This window comes from Argiope bruennichi, chromosome 6, assembly GCF_947563725.1.
Source record: "Argiope bruennichi chromosome 6, qqArgBrue1.1, whole genome shotgun sequence".
Taxonomy (NCBI): domain Eukaryota; kingdom Metazoa; phylum Arthropoda; class Arachnida; order Araneae; family Araneidae; genus Argiope; species Argiope bruennichi.
The window spans coordinates 104,531,223-104,548,176 of NC_079156.1; positions in this window are offsets into that span (position 1 = coordinate 104,531,223).

Consider the following 16,954-nt stretch of genomic DNA (forward strand, 5'->3'; position numbering starts at 1 on the left):
TTCAATTTGAAGAATTCTCTGGGTTTGTTGACGTACTCACTATGAAGTGTTTCCAAATGTCGTTTAAGTTTATTAGGTTTCATGCTGCCTGCGGCCAACATTTTTGAGCAAATGATACACTGGGGCCTTTCTTCTTCATTTACTTCAGTACTGGTAAACCCAAAATTTAAACATTCTTGAGAATATTTTCTTGATTTTATTTTCAGAACCATGCTCGTATGTGTACTTGTTGATGCTTGACTGTCGTCTAATGCTCGCTTACTTCTGCTTAAAAATTTATCCATGAGTTTGCATAAATCTGCTGCCGTAAATATTTAATATGGTGAATTACAATTAACACGAACACATATATAACATACACATTCACGATATATTCGATAGCGATAGAAGGATCGACTCGAATGAGACTGGCTGGAATTGAAACTTGTGTTATCAAACATTTTCATTCTTCTTGTGAGAAAACATCTGCTCATGCTCGAGACGGCATCGGTCGAGTGGATTCTCTTCCACAAACATTACTTATTTTTTTCTCTTTTGTTTAGTCATGCTTCTGTTTTATTTCTTTTATTATTCGAAAAAATGTATTCCCAGTTTCTAAATTTAGCTCACCCCGTCTAGGTTAACTTTCATTAACGAATTTTCCTACTTTCTTATTCTTTTAACGTTATCTCCCTGTTTGGATTTCATTTCAAATATAATATTTAAATTTTCCCCGCTTTCATTCGCTTCGTTTGTTCACTGCCCGCTTTGCAAAATGCCAGATGTGGTTTCTCACCAATGTTGGCTCGCATTTACTCTTTTTTTGGCAGTTAGTTAAAAATAATTTAAAAACAGAATACAAAATACACAATATACATTATTGTTGTATACTTTTTATTGTAAGCGGGGGGGGGGCGATAAAAATTGTGATTGAAAACTGGGCCACGAATACTGAAGGGTTGAGAAACGCTGGTGTATTACATTAAAAAAATTATAAAATAAAAGACACTGTGCAAGAATGCTATTGATACCATTTAAAAAGTTTTGTCTTAAATTTTAAGATAACGTAAAACCATTTTTTGTGATATATTATATTTGTTGAAGATATGGTCATCTATTTCCATGAATAAGTTTTATCAACTTTCCATCTGGCAGCGGTTAAGCCTATTTTCGCATTCGATTAAAATTTGTTTGAGTCTTTCTTAATTTCTTTTCATCTTGTTTCTTCTAAATGATTAGTGCTTTTGGTGAATTAGAGCTTAATTATAGCATTTCTGATAACATTTTGCAGCTAGTTTAACGACGCGTTGAATTATGCTGTAAAAATGTTCATGTAGCAGCCGGAATTGTTCGTACAGTGATTGATCGTTGCCATTCGGCAGTATGAAATAAAAACGATTTCCGTGCCGCGCACATTAGAGCTTTATATGTACAGATGATTATTAAATAAATTAAAGTATAATTTATTACATATTTATAATACATTGGAATATTATTTATTCATTTTGCTAGTTATGTTATAGTCCTCTTGGTAGGTTCCATAAAATAAAAATGTTTATTTTATATTTTCTTCAATTTATATAATCGATACTTATGATTCCCCTATTTGTCTCTATTATTATCTCTTTCTCTACCTCTTTCTGCATTTCTGTTTCCACTATTAAGAAAGGAAAATGTGTATGTCTATGCAAACTGTTTAATTACCAAATTTGGCCCATCTATATTTGGAAGGAGAAATGTTCTCCTCGGAATGATTTAAAACAGTTAAAAAATAATTTTATTTAAATAAAAATTATAATAGATTTTAGCATTTCTCTTTAGCCTAATTCCTTTTAGCAGGATTCGATAAAATATAATTGTACAAAGCTGATTGTTTAAGATTTTAAACAATTGATATTTTATGATACGGATTTAATTACCATGCAGTTATTTTTTCTGAATTTTGATAATTTTTTAAACAACTTTTTTTTATACTTATGGTTATATTGTTTTGGAACATGCATTTTTTAATCTGTAGAAATCAAAATTTTGTTTATTGATCCTTTTTTTTAAGTTTCTCTTTAATTCAAATGATAAATTTTTATGAAATTCACTGCTAAGTGATACCATTTGTACGAAATCACAATTCAATATAATTAATTAAAAAAATCATATTCTGAGAATTTTAAAATAGATCATTTTCATCGATAAAATATGAGAGAAAATTTTGAAAACCCTGACACGTCAAGAAATAAGCGAAAATAAGTTTAAAACTTTATAAAATGACAATTAAAATAAAGTTTTCAAAATTCAATTTCTATTATTAAATATACTAGCTATTTTTTTTGTCTCCCGATAATTCTATTACTAGATCTGTCTCTTTTTTCCTTGGCAATTAAAAATGAGTACCTAGTTTTTAAAAAATTTCCAGATTTAATTTTATTTTTTCAAACATAACTGAATTATTCAGTTTTCATAAAACGAGCGAAAAGTATCATGTGACTAATCAGATCAGGTTTTATCTGTTTCACATAAGTCTAGAACATGCTCTTAGCTCAAGATAATAGATATTTAAAATTTCATGTTGAAGTTGCTCCATTACGATACGATCTCGGTCCATATGATCTTTCTGGCGCCAAATTACCTATTAAAACATAACATTCTGGAGTTTACAGAAGCATTTTTTTCTAATATCATCCAAAACAAAAGTTTCCTTTAATGAAAAATTTGTTTAAGGAGAAACCAGTTTTAAGTGCTAAAAAATGCAGTGATGAAGGTACTGTAGAAGGCGGAAGAAAGATATTTGAAACATGTATCACTTTGTGTAAAAGATAGAAAGAAAATATACAGTTGTAATTACTTCAAATTAAAAAAAAATTCCTCTCGGCAAGCTGGAAGCAAAAGGTAGATTCTTACATTTAAATTACTATTTGGCAACATAAATTGTTGGTGTTAGAAACATTAAAAAATTAGGGCTTGGAAATCACTTTTCAGCCCCTAACTTCTAAGATATTGCAGCTATCGAAAGCCTTTAAATGCAAAAGTTGTTCGCCTTAATAAGGCACTAATTTAGCTAATTGGATTTATTTTTCTATCTTCAATATTAAGAAAGTTATAACGAAAACGAAAATTTCAACCCCTCACCATTCCCACCCCCTTTGAATTAAATAGTCTATTTACGAACTCGTCCAAGATTTTTACATTCCGTTACAACATGTTCCAAGCCAGTTGAAATTGTTACAAATTGGGATGCGCGGGGATAGAACCTGGGGCATTGTGGTTCACAGCCCAGTAACACGACCACAATACAAAAGCAATTGCCCGTGTAGCGTAGCTATTAACTGGCTTATAAGCGTTTACCTCAGACTCTCCCTACAGTGAGTCGGAGGTCAGATGAACGATATGGCTGTTGAGTGGTGATGTATTTTTGATGTTGAGTCTAACGTTCCTATACCCATTTGAGTAGCGCTAAGCGTTAGGGCGAGCGTGTGTGTGAGTGGTTGCTGTTGCGCCAAGTGAGTCTTGACGGCTTTGTGTTGCTGCGTCAGGTGTGTCTGATGACTTTGGGTTGCTGTGTCAAGTGAATCTGACGACTTAGGTTTGTTGTGGGTAGATGGCGCCACAGCACCTGTACCAAGGTTGAAGGTTCATCGTCCGAGGTCACCAATGTGGCGGATTGGTATGGGCTAGGATAGCACCTGGAACCTTGTGGTTCACAGCCCAGTAACATGACCACAATACAAAAGCAAATGTCCGTGTAGCGTAGCTGTTAACTGGCTTATAAGCTTTCACCACAAAATCCAAACAAAATTGCTTTGGGTTCTAAGGACCATGATCGATAAAGAGTTGAAGAAAGTTTCAAGAATTCTTGCCATGAAAACTATTGGAATAGATAGTTTTCCTATAGGAATCTACCTAAACCGAATAAACAGGTTCTATCTATATTAATTTTGAACGTAGCGACATTAAAACCTTTTGAAAGTAGTAACATTAAAACTATCTTTTAACATTCAAATTTTTACCAGTTAAGCTCCCCTTTCTTTCCAATTCCACAACAATACAATAAGAGCTCTAAGCGACAGTTGCCACATTTCGTATACATTCAACTTCAACTAACGACAACCTTAATCCTCCTCTTGCAGTCAAAGGATGTGCTGCAAACATCCTTGTTTCTCTTATTTGCATCCATTTTCACGAAACCATCATCTCCTAAGTACATACTTCATGCCAGGAAATGGCGTCAAATAATAAAGAGTTACACGTTGTAGAGATATTTCCCCCTTTTTCCAGAAGCTGCGATGAATAGTATTAGTGAGATTTATGGCTGGTAGAAATGCTGAGAGGAAATAAAATAATGACATGCGTAACTATCGCCAACGCTTTCTACGTTATCTTTGTGATCCTGCCACCGAAGAAATAACACCGAGTCTTCAGATATCTTTTATTTTTTTTATCGCAGGGCAGCCAATTTCAGATTGTATAGCACAGAGTCTTTTCTGAAGCTTCAGAAAGAGATGGATCCTAGACATATATAAATATTTAATTTTATACAAATAATCTAGAAATGCTAGAAAGAAGAATTGGAAGACTAAACGTGGGGAGATATTGGAGCTTTCTATAAAGTCTGTTTATAGGGTAAATTGGTACTGCTGGGATTAATTTTGGATTTTTATGGAGTTAGAGCTGAAATTGTGACACTGCATCAAGGCAAGTATTATGAATATTTCTCCTTCGAATAAAAAAAAATCCAGAAAAACTAGGAAGAAAATCCTTTTCTTTCCTGGTTAAAAATTGAAAGAGGATTTTTGCTTCTCAAGAACATGTCTATGATAAAAACTGAAAGTTTGAACAAAAATAAAGATACCATTAAAATGGAAAATTATTTCCAAATATTGAAAATTTATATAAATGATAATAATGAAGTGATATTTACATAAATGTATAACATTTTTTGGAATTCCTGGCTTAACCCTACTATGATGTAACCCTTACACGCACGCACGCATTATTACGTCAGAAAAATTCCCATGATCCCAAAGAAACAGAAAGAAACAGACAGAAAGTTTAAGTCTATTGGAAACGAACGTGGTGTAACGAAAGGTGGTTGTATGCTATGTAAAGAATTCGTGCAGTTGACAGAAATATGTAAATAATCTTTGTGAATAATTATCTGTGCCTAAGTCTTCGTCCAGAAAATAAAATTGATAAAATATAGAATTACACAGAGAAAATTTACAAGATAGAATATAGAGAAAATTTATAATATAGATAAAAGTCATATATAGATAGATCCTTTTTAAGATAAATGAAGATCACAGAGAGATAGATCATTTATAAGATAGATGAAGATCATAGATAGAGAGATATAAGGCAGATGGTTCAGTTTTAACAGTGCTGTGATGCCATGTGATTCATTTCCTTTAAATAGGTTTATGTACAAAATGCATGGAGCATATGCAAGACAATTAAAATAGCACAAATTTAATACCTAACATTTCGCAGAATCTTGAAGTTATATCAAAACAATTTAACCGAAATTAAAGGTAATCGGTATCTCCGGATTGTCAACTAGTCGTCAAGGAAATCTAATATTTTAATATCTGGCCAGAATGGCAATGGTTCAGACAGCCTTCCACCGATGTGATGGGTTTCTGGAAAATGTTGACTTTCCAGAAAAAAAGAGGAGTCTCTCTCTAATCTCCAGTTCTTAAAGTGGAGCAATTAACTACTTCTGAAGATTTGTTTTTTTGTCAACTTATAAAGAAAATTCTTTTGGTGTTATTATTTAAGAAAAACCGAAACATTACACATTCATAAACTATTAAAATTGTTTATGTATTTTAAAGAGTTTTCCAACTTTAAGTTCTGCCTTCTATCATCTCGATAACTTCCTGGTTGAAAATATTTTTCTTGCTCTTAAAACTTATTACAACTTCTCTCATATTTTAACCGGAATTCCAAAAAGTATTGCTTCATATGTTTGTTCCCATACCGATTTTGAAGAAACTATTTTGTCTCGAGTACATACCTCATATTAGAAAATGCCGGTTTTATTAATGATTTATATTTACGATAAAATGCTGCGAGTTGTATTTACGAAATAAAAATACTTCTTAGGTATCTAGACGCTCGAGTGAAAAGTATTAGGAAGATTATTGCTTAAAAGAAATGTTAAAAGTGCTGAAAAGTGTATGTTAAATGTTTGCACTTTTGACGTTATCTTGAAATGCTGCCACCAGATAAATAGCAAGCTTTGGCAGATATTTTTTCTCTAAACGCCAAGCAATTTCACGCCTTGTGAAATCCAACAGTTCTGTCTGGAAGCCTTAAAAAGCGATCGATCTCAGACATCTATAAGCATTTTTTTATATATGTAATCCAAAGAGGCTTCGATTTGGACGGACTGATGGAAGAATCATTGGAGAATTTGTTTGCAATGTCTAGTCATCAAAAAATTCAGCACCGTTGGAGATTATGTTACAAGATTTTTTTTTTTTGAGATCTTAGCTTTGGTTTTTGTCTTTTTGTTTTATCTTATGAATTGTAATTAGTATTTGAAATAGTTCAATTCTTCTCATTTGAATTTACATTATTAATTTATTTAATTAATTTGAATTTTAATGTAATGAATTAATTTTAGTATATATACATATTCATCAAAATTAATTTTAGTGAATTTACATAGACAATAAAATTAATTTTAGTGAATTTACAAAGACATTAATTCACTAAAAGTTCATCACTAAATTCACAGGATTAATTCACTAAACATTTCATTTGAATGCTTCTCTCTCATTGATGGTTATTAAATATTTAATATGTCTCTAATAAATAATACTAAAATTTACTTTTAGTTTGTTTTTATTTCAGATTTTGAGTGAATTATCAAAATATTTCTTCAATGACAGCATTTCGTATTTTTAAAAATAATGGTAATAACATATACATGATGGATAGTTGTATTCTATTTCGGAAAGTATTCGATTTCGATTCAAAATATCGTATATACAATTGGAGTTGTTTATAACAAAATAGACAAATAGGAATATGGAGCTCAATAATTGTCCTCGAGACTAAAATGACTTCCCAATGAAAAAGTGTAGTTACTCTCTCGATTAGAAAAACATGAATCTATATTCAAAGAAGCGATTTAAACGAAGAGTTGGATGGCGACACCTTTATTTAGCCGGGATTGTTTCATGTAGGTAAGGATGTAATTTCTAAATACAATCTATTGAATAATGATTACAACATATACATGATGGATAGTTGTATTCTATTAACATGTTTGAGGGGATTCGGTTTCGATTCAGAATATCGTATATACAAGTGGAGTTGTTTATCACAAAATAGACAAATAGGAATATGGAGCTCAATAATTGTCCTCGAGACTGAAATGTCTTCCCAATGAAAAAGTGTAGTTACTCTCTCGATTAAAAAAACATGAATCTATATTCAAAGAAGTGATTTAAACGAAGAGTTGGATGGCGACACCTTTATTTAGCCGGGATTGTTTCATGTAGGTAAGGATGTAATTTCTAAATGCAATCTATTGAATAATGATTACAACATATACATGATGGATAGTTGTATTCTATTAACATGTTTGAGGGGATTCGTTTTCGATTCAGAATATCGTATATACAAGTGGAGTTGTTTATCACAAAATAGACAAATAGGAATATGGAGCTCAATAATTGTCCTCGAGACTAAAATGTCTTCCCAATGAAAAAGTGTAGTTACTCTCTCGATTAAAAAAACATGAATCTATATTCAAAGAAGCGATTTAAACGAAGAGTTGGATGGCGACACCTTTATTTAGCCGGGATTGTTTCATGTAGGTAAGGATGTAATTTCTAAATGCAATCTATTGAATAATGATTACAACATATACATGATGGATAGTTGTATTCTATTAACATGTTTGAGGGGATTCGTTTTCGATTCAGAATATCGTATATACAAGTGGAGTTGTTTATCACAAAATAGACAAATAGGAATATGGAGCTCAATAATTGTCCTCGAGACTAAACTGTCTTCCCAATGAAAAAGTGTAGTTACTCTCTCGATTAAAAAAACATGAATCTATATTCAAAGAAGCGATTTAAACGAAGAGTTGGATGGCGACACCTTTATTTAGCCGGGATTGTTTCATGTAGGTAAGGATGTAATTTCTAAATGCAATCTATTGAATAATGATTACAACATATACATGATGGATAGTTGTATTCTATTAACATGTTTGAGGGGATTCGGTTTCGATTCAGAATATCGTATATACAAGTGGAGTTGTTTATCACAAAATAGACAAATAGGAATATGGGGCTCAATAATTGTCCTCGAGACTAAAATGTCTTCCCAATGAAAAAGTGTAGTTACTCTCTCGATTAAAAAAACATGAATCTATATTCAAAGAAGTGATTTAAACGAAGAGTTGGATGGCGAAACCTTTATTTAGCCGGGATTGTTTCATGTAGGTAAGGATGTAATTTCTAAATGCAATCTATTGAATAATGATTACAACATATACATGATGGATAGTTGTATTCTATTAACATGTTTGAGGGGATTCGTTTTCGATTCAGAATATCGTATATACAAGTGGAGTTGTTTATCACAAAATAGACAAATAGGAATATGGAGCTCAATAATTGTCCTCGAGACTAAAATGACTTCCCAATGAAAACGTGTAGTTTGTGATAAAATATCTCGATTAGAAAAACATGAATCTATATTCAAAGAAGCGAATTAAACGAAAAGTTGGATGGCAATACCTTTATTTAGCTTGGATTGTTGCATGCATATAAGGATAAAATTTCTAAGTAGATATTTTTTTTATTCTCTTCCTGAAAGGCTAGATCTCTGAAACATTGCGGATTATCGATGTTACATTTACGTATTCCCGATAATAATAAATTATATTAATAATTTCAAAAATAAATTACCGTTTAATTGATTTAATATCATGCAAGTGACTTCATTTGTTTAAACTTAACCACACATTACGTAGAAATTTATATCGTTAAATTATAAATGAAAGATTAAAGTAGTAGGCAATAATGAAAGAAATAAAAAATTTCTATCCTAAATAAAGGAATAAAAGTATCTTTTAAATAGTTGTTCTAATCAATCCTATTGGAATTATGTAACAACCATGGTATATGATATTGTAAACTGCTAATTACTTTGTATTTTTATTTTCTTGCATATTTAGTAGAAAGAAAGTATATTAATTGTCAAAAAAATCGAGCTCGTGATTTTCTAGAATTTCCAAGTTTTGGACTTCGCACATTAAAAAATATCTGTCTGTCTGTGACAAAGATAACTCAAAAACGCTTCGAGCTAGAAGGATGAAATTTGGTATATGGTTTTTACATGAAATTTATAGATTTCTATCAAATTTTATGCAAAATACTTTCAGACAAAGTCTGTCTGTCCTGCGGTTTGAATATAAATTAATATGATAATAATAAAATGAGGAGAACTAGATTAATAAAATTCGGTTCTGAGATTTAAAATCTATAACGTAGACATCGATCAAATTTTGTGCTAAATCCAGCCAGGGGTTGACCATCTGTCGATCTGTAATTCCAGAAACATGTAAATGGGATAAACTCAAAAACACACTGATTTAATTATATCAAATTTGGCATGAGAATTTGCGAATATAAGTTTAGTTTTGTGCCAAATTTTGGTTTCAATTGTTTTAGAAGAAATGCTTCTGAAACTCAAACTCTATTTTCGGATACTATTAATCGCATGCCAGGGAATAATCACCGAAAATCTGGCCAATGATGATACAAAGGACTCAGAAAAAATTCTAAATTCACGCCAAAGGTAAATATTTGGTAACTATTTTTATGCCAGTATCATGCAATGTACTGGAGATTTAAAAACATTTTTTTTTCTATGTGATAAAGCTTTGCGGATACCACTCTAGTTAGTGTTACTTACATGACTCTTTGTAATTACTTTGTTTATAGTAACAAAAAGTAAATAAGGATAGTACGAAGATGTATAAAAGGAGCTTTTTCTATTTCAGTTTATGAACTATGCAATACACTCAATTTTTCCGCATTTTCGTTCATTCAAATTTATTTTAGAATTAAATACCTTTTTTATTTAAAATTATCAAAAAAAGTTTCTCTTGCGATTAATTTTGTCTATATGTATATTATTTAGAAATTTAAGAAAATAAATCTCGAATTTAACAATAACCGATTAAATCTTAAGACACGTTTCAAATATCCTTCTTTTACAAATCAGAGGATTGAATAATGGAAAAAAATCTAGATTTCACAACTAATTCTTTTTTTTTTGTTATCCTTCCATTATAGAATTCATTAATAACTTGAAATTCAGTTTAGATATGTGACTACATTCGGCATACATTTTTGGAAAACCGTTAAAAAATGATTCATTTTTAAATATTTTCATAAAATTAAAAAAAAACATCTATGTAATTAAAATATACCAATTAAGATGGAAAAGGTTTTTAAAAACTGGGGAAAAGGACTTTTTTTGGATGTAAAGAAGTATAAAGCAAAAATCTTTTAGTTTAGAAGTTTATCAAATGATTTGCATAAAATTTCGCAGATAGCTTAAGAGATATATTACATAATTCCTGAACTAAAAAATAAGAAATATCACTATTAATTCTTAAAATATTGAGCTTCAACTGATAAATAATACAAATTTTCAATTTTTTTCGTATTGCGAAGCATTAAAAAAAGTCTAAAATATTTCTAAATGGATAAATTACTTACTCTCTAATTCAGGAACTACAGAATATATTGAGAAAAAATATGCATTAGATTTTAATTTACAATATTTTTAGTCAGAAAAGTCTATTATATTCTCTATTTGAGAAAACAGCTTCTAAAAATATAAAATAGCATTAAAACGTGTATAAAGTATAAAATCAATGTAACTTCCCAAAAAATAGACTTAGAAACAAAATTTTAATGGTTTTATAAAGAAATCAGTAAAAATATCAAGAATAATAAATTTAAAAAAATTCATAATTTCGCAAAAAATCGACTTTTTAATGTAGTCATCAACTTTGAGTCAGGTATTAGTTTGGTAAACCTTTTATTACCCAGAAATAATTAAATAATTCACATTTTATATACTCTCATTCTGTATTCTGTCAGCTCTGTTTGAATTAACATCTTAAAATATTCAAAGCCATTATCAGCAAATAATTCACATTTTATATACTCTCATTCTGTATTCTGTCAGCTCTGTTTGAATTAACACCTTAAAATATTCAAAGCCATTATCAGCAAATAATTCACATTTTATATACTCTCATTCTGTATTCTGTCAGCTCTGTTTGAATTAACACCTTAAAATATTCAAAGCCATTATCAGCAAATGAATGAGATGCCGCCAACCTTGCGATCATTATCATTAGCCAAATCTGACCAGCAGCTGTCAAGCCAGTCTGATTTGATCCGTATAAATTTGCTGGCATTTCATTTCGAAATTATATTCGCTAGAATATATGTGTGTTTTCATTGTAGATTATGGATATAATTCATCAGAGTTACTCTATGTATCAAACTCTATATCTGATTTAATTTCAATGTATCAGCACTCGGATTATTATAAGCTCAGACTGAAGAAGATGAATGGTGATGTGTTTTGAATCATTGCACTAATAATGTTTGAATATTGAATTTATTTATATTATTTAATGTAAAGCATGTAGATATGCATGCTTTTCTCTGAGGTAATTTAATTATTCTATTTGTGTTTAAGGGGCTTTTTTTTAAATTACAGCCAGTCATCCCGTTGCCCCAGAACTAAGTCTTATAAACAAGGGTTATTGTGATTGGCTGTTTTGCTCATTGACTATCCAGTTTTTGCATAAGAAAACAACGGCCAACTAAAGTTCAAAGGATCTTCTAACTGTTGGTAAAAGGATAGAAAACTTTTCTACGATTCCTTTGATTGGTTTTAAATTTCCAGGGAGTTGTAATATTGTGTTAAAATCATCATTATCTATAATGAGTCTTTCTCTAATTTCTTTGAGTTCTGCATATTCTGTTATGCAGTGCTTAAATGAGCCTATTTCCATACATATACCTGTGTTGCCTTGCATCCTTCCGAATCTGTAGAAGTATTCAGAAAATCTTCCATGCACCGATATAACTTCGACTATCATCGGGTGAAATATTCTTCTTATAATTTTTAGCTCTGAGGGGGAATTTATATGTTATGCGTCCTTTGCGCGACATCATCCATCGACCCTGCCATTGCATAGTCATCTCTCTTCTGTTGTTGTGTTGTGACTTATGGCAATTTACAAGCCCGCTGACAGTTAGTTATCAGTCAGCGATTTAAGCCGAATTAGTTTCTCTTGTTTTTTCAGCAGCGCTAACAAAGGCCAAGAGTTCGACTTAGCTACTTCATGCGTCATATTCGCTTTCACAACCACTCTTTACAGGGGGGCACATTCACACACCTCACAGATAGAGTACAGAAGAAGAACAACCATGCCCGAACCGCGAGTCGAACCCGAGACGGCCAAATCATGGGGAAGACGCGCTACCCCTATGCCAGGACTCCAGTATCTCTCCTCTAATTTTTCTCTTTAACATTTGGAATGATTTTAGGATTACACTATCTATTTGGTCTTTCTGTGTAGCCTTTTTTGCAAAGTCATCTGCTGTCTCGTTTCCGCATATTCCGATGTGAGCCTAAATCCACTTTAATCTAATCCATTTGTTCTCTTTAACCATTCTCAATCTTCCAGATTTCTTTATTTTTGGTGTTCGTGGATTGCATTGTCTGAAGGGCTGATATTTAAGGAACCATAGGATCTTTTAACCTTTAATTTTTCGAAATCTTTTTATAATTTAATTTTATAGCCAAAGCCCTTCTGAACATTTTTTGGTATTGCTCTTATGTTTATGTTAATTATTTTAAAAGATATAACCAAAAACATGAACGGACCGCTATAAGGTCTGGTGATAAGGGCTAGGCTCGTGAGCCTTAGGGTTTCAGGGTCAAGACCCAATTTCACTGAAGAAACGTTGTGTAAAGGGGTCTGTTGCACGTTGTCCTCGCCATCTGACCGCGATTCAAAATTATGGTCCGTCCCAAAATAGGCCTAGTGTTGCTTTAAAACGGGATGTAACTAAAACTAAACCAAAAACGTGAAGGTCACTGTTGACTTTCCGCTCTTAAACATTTATTTTAAAGACATTTTTTTTCAATACTACATTTTCAGAGCTTGCGCGCAGGATTAAATAAAAATGGTTCACTGTATCAATATGAAATTTTCCTCATATGCTTATACACACATAATAAAGAAATTCGAGCAAAATCAAATCATTATTATGCTTTCTTTTTTTCAGTGTTTTCTATTATGCCAAAAATGTTTTTTTTAAAAGTATTATCATGTTTTAATAACATAAAAAGTAAAATAACTCCAGCAAATTTATTAAAATGTTTATCACATTGCATGATTATCAAGTTATGTCTTTTGGGAGTAAATTGGTATAACATTTGTTTATATAAATTGCCGATTTTCTGAAAAACTTTGCCCACAAGCAAATTCTGTCTCGAACAATTGCATCGCGTGCATAGCATCATAATGATATTGAAATCGTAAATCTATCTATCGGCTTTCTTTGAATTTTATTAAAATACTATTTCATTTTTTATTTGTCTTCCATTCAAAAGAGATATCAAATAGAATCATCTTCTTTAGCTTTTAAACAAGAAAGAAAATTCCTCTATTAAATATTTTATGAAACACATGAAAATGGTTTGAATTTTGGTGCAGAAATGCCATTTATATGTATGAATTAGGCAAACAAGAATTCCGAAATTGTGGCTACATTTACATGATTATTAAACAGGTTTAATAATAAGGCAACCTGCTAAACGATTATTAATCATTAAAAACAATTTCTTAAATTTTGAAAAGGTGTGAAATTCATTTTTGTGCAATGATAATTTTGTAAGTTTTTGCAGAAAAAAGCAAAAATTCAATTCAATTTTTGATTAATTAAAATTTTAATAAAAATTTCAAAAAATTCGCACTAAGGGGCACATTACCACCCTTTAAAGTATAAATGTACCAAATATGGCAGCTGTAAGTCAAACGATTTGAGTTGTAGAGCGCTAACATACTCATACATTAATCTTTTAAATTAGAAGAGAGTTTCTTTATATTATTACGAAGTGATAAAGCGTATCCCTGACATGCCGACCTTGGCGGCAAAAGTTAGCGACTTGGCGAGAAATTTGGCGACCTTGACGACAAATGTTGGCGACCTTGCCGATAAAGGAATCTTCTAGAAGACTCCAGATGGTCCCAACATTATATCACCAAGACCAGTTTTTCCTTGAAACTTGAGGAAAGTTCTGGAACTTTCCCAAGATTACGTCACTTCCTGTAAGTGACATCACTTCCTGTGGGAAGACTATATATATATAAAAAAAAAGCAAGCACTCAAGACCGTGGAATTAGAGGATTAGACAGCAAGTAAACTGCTGAACTAGCGATTAAATGCGCTGCGTTATTGCGATTGATTGACGGTATTTGTAGTAGAAAAATTTTGTAACAATATTCAACCAAAATTCTAAAAATGGACTTGTATTAACTTATATGAATTGAAATTCCTTTTTCCCAATTTAAATTTTATCATAATCAATTAAATAAAAGAAAAATCTGGTATTGCATTACAACTGAAGACGCATTTTATGTATATAACATAACTAATATATTACTAGATAACTTTGAATTCAGTAATTGCGGAAATGAATTAGTTTTCCTTGTTAGAAAATACATTCATGCATTTTCAAATCCAAGTTAAATCAGTTAGTTTCATAAATCCTTTCATTTCAGCAAAGTACCCCATTAATGAAGGGATTAACATTCAGTTCCTGTTCCGCTTCATTGCATATTTTGCTAACTACAATTAAATTAAAGTCGCAAACTTATTAATGACTTTATCCGATATGTCTGATATATGTCAGCCAAGCAATTATAATTTATTAAATCTCTTAAATACTGGGAGATCATCTGATTTGTTCTAGATTAATTTTGGAGTATTTCCTTCTGAAATAAAATTACTCCAGATGTTTTGGGGGTAATTTACGAATAGCGTGAGAGACTCAGTAAATTTAAATCCTTGTTTTGGGTAATTTTAGTGCAACAACTTCAGAATTATTTTGCAAAAATCCAATATGTGACTTCTTACTTATTAAAGAGAATTAAGTAAATGTATAAGTGTTCAATATAAGAAAAGTTTAGTCTCTTTTATCTGCTTTCAACTCCCATCGGGGAGGGGCACTTCAAAAATGAGGACGAGGAGCTTCCGGTATGGTGGTTGGTTCTCGCCACCTTCGTGGGTGCAGAAAAAAGGTTGTTTTTGGCTACTACCTATCGATATTGGGACGTACTTACCGAGGGAAGGGTTGAACCGTGGCCGGTGAGGATTCTTAGGACTCAACCCCAGTTCCTGCTAGTATCACTGTTGCGACGTTCTGGTCATTCAGTTTTATCTGTGCGCCTTCCCGTGGGTCTGAGTAGTTAATTTGGGGTTTGTGATTATCTGCTTTTAAGCAAAAGTATTGATGCATAGAAGTTTACTGTAATAGAACATGATCTTTTGATCTTTAACAATCATAAGTCTAATTTTGACATGATACGCATGTTGCATGATAATGCAACGGTGTGACATACTACTTATAAAATGGCATGCTTCATACGACATGCATGATTAAAAACTGAGCAAAGTCGAAGGATCTAGAACTGCCAAATTCGAGCTCATAGTTATTTCTTACAAAAGGATTCTGATGCTTCCGGCATGGTGGTTGGATCTTGCCACCCTGGAGGGTACATTAATAGGTGGGGGATCTGACTCCTCCCATCGATGACGGGACGTACTTCCTTCGGGGAGGGTTGTACCGTGGCCGATGACGGCCCTTAGGACTCAACCACAGTTCCCTCCAATGTTGCTGTTGGGGCGGTCCGGTCATTCAGTTTTTATGGTTTGAATCCGTGTGCCTTCGTGGCGGGTCGGAAAGTTAGATGGTTGACTTACATAAGGGATTCTCACATTAAGAACGCGTTCCTGAAAATGTAATTTAGTTTTTTAAAAATAAATTAATAAACATTCTTAAAGTTAAATTTCAATAACTACGTATCATGTAATTGCACAAAATCCATTTCTACACTTTATAATAATAAAAAAAAAAAGCCATTCAGTGATGCCAATTTTTTCCAACATATATTTTTTTTTCAAATTTTATTGAAATTTAGAAAAAAAAACATTTTTATCATGATTAAAACAATTACATAGTATAAACTAATCCATACATATTAAACTAATTCCATAATATTCCTTGTTTAGCTTCGTTACGGCAAATTAAAGAGACAAATAAAAACCAAAATACGTCCATAATATTTCTAGAAACATTTCTAATATGTCCAGGAATATTTTCGAAAATGCTTCGGTGTAAATAATTTAAGTGGAGTCTTATTTATATAAAGTTCATTTATTCAAAATCCTCTAGAATTGGTTCTCAACGAAACGTAAATTCGCTAGCGTATCATAAATTGATACACTCCGTGAAGAACGAAAAAATAGTTATATTTTTCATCAATAGATGGCGCTGCGCCATTGTTCACGGATATGTTTTTCAGATAGTTTTTATTGTTGAAACAAAATTGATTCTCTCATGCTAATTTTTTAGACAAAGCGAAAACGCTAGAAAGAGTACCTAATTCATCCAAATATAATGAACTACATCACATCAGCGATATTATATCTTTCAATACCCTTAAATATGCTTCCTGTCAATATATTTCAAATATAATTGACACTGAACAAGTTTGTTATTGTTGAAAATTATTAAAGTTCTACGTTTTGTGAAAAATGTTAGATTTGAAATAAAAGGATTACCTCTCAAAATTATTTTATCTAAATAACTGCAATGCATGTATTGTTCTTCTGGAGTTTTGGTCACACACACA